The following is an 849-nucleotide window of genomic DNA, read 5'->3' on the forward strand; positions in this document are numbered from 1 at the left end:
CTCTGTCTCTGTCTCTGTCTCTGTCTCTGTCTCTGTCTCTGTCTCTGTCTGTCTGTCTTTCTCTGTAGTGCCATGTAGGGAAGGACACACAGGAGCTGTGATTCTAAACTAGCTATACACATGGCATTTTTCAGGGCTGGGGCTCTCAGGCCAAATATCGTATGAGTGTCCCAAATACCAAAAAATAAAAATATTTATCAGAATAATGTTTGACTGGGATCCTGTGTTTTGTTTTTTTCTTTCCTGGTAGTACTAGGGATTGAACCCAGGACTTTTGCACTGAGCTCTGTCCAGCCTCTGTGTTTTTATATTTTATTGTGAAGCAGGGTCTTGCTGAGTTGCACAGGGCGGGCTCTAACTTGTGATCTTTCTGTCTCGGTCTTCCAGAGTGCTGAGATTATAGGTGTGCACCACCATGCCTGGTAGGAATCCTGCATTTCTAGTTGCTAAACCAGGCCATGCCACTCTTGCCTACCCCTCCGCCTTGTGTGAGGAAGGACCATAAAAGGTCCTGCATGGAGCCCAGGTCTTTCCTTACTGCTCTCTTCTTTACTCAAAGCTGAGAAGATTTAAGTTACAAGGGATCACTTGTAATGGTGCAAACATTACATTTGCTTTAAAACAATAGTCTCACATAATTCATAAAGTATAGAAGTTTGTTTTTTAGTCTTTCTTATTGCCCTCTGTCCTAGGCATAACAGATATTAACAGGATTTTTGTGTGTATTCTTCCTGAGATGTACATTTCCAAGCATATTTCTACTTCTCTAGTTTTCTACCCCACTCGTTTTCCCACAGAGGTGAGTACAGTTGGCCCTGGGTATCCTTAGGTTCTGCATCTGTGGATTCA

Source organism: Octodon degus, unplaced genomic scaffold, assembly GCF_000260255.1.
Source record: "Octodon degus isolate 3935 unplaced genomic scaffold, OctDeg1.0 scaffold00119, whole genome shotgun sequence".
NCBI lineage: Eukaryota > Metazoa > Chordata > Mammalia > Rodentia > Octodontidae > Octodon > Octodon degus.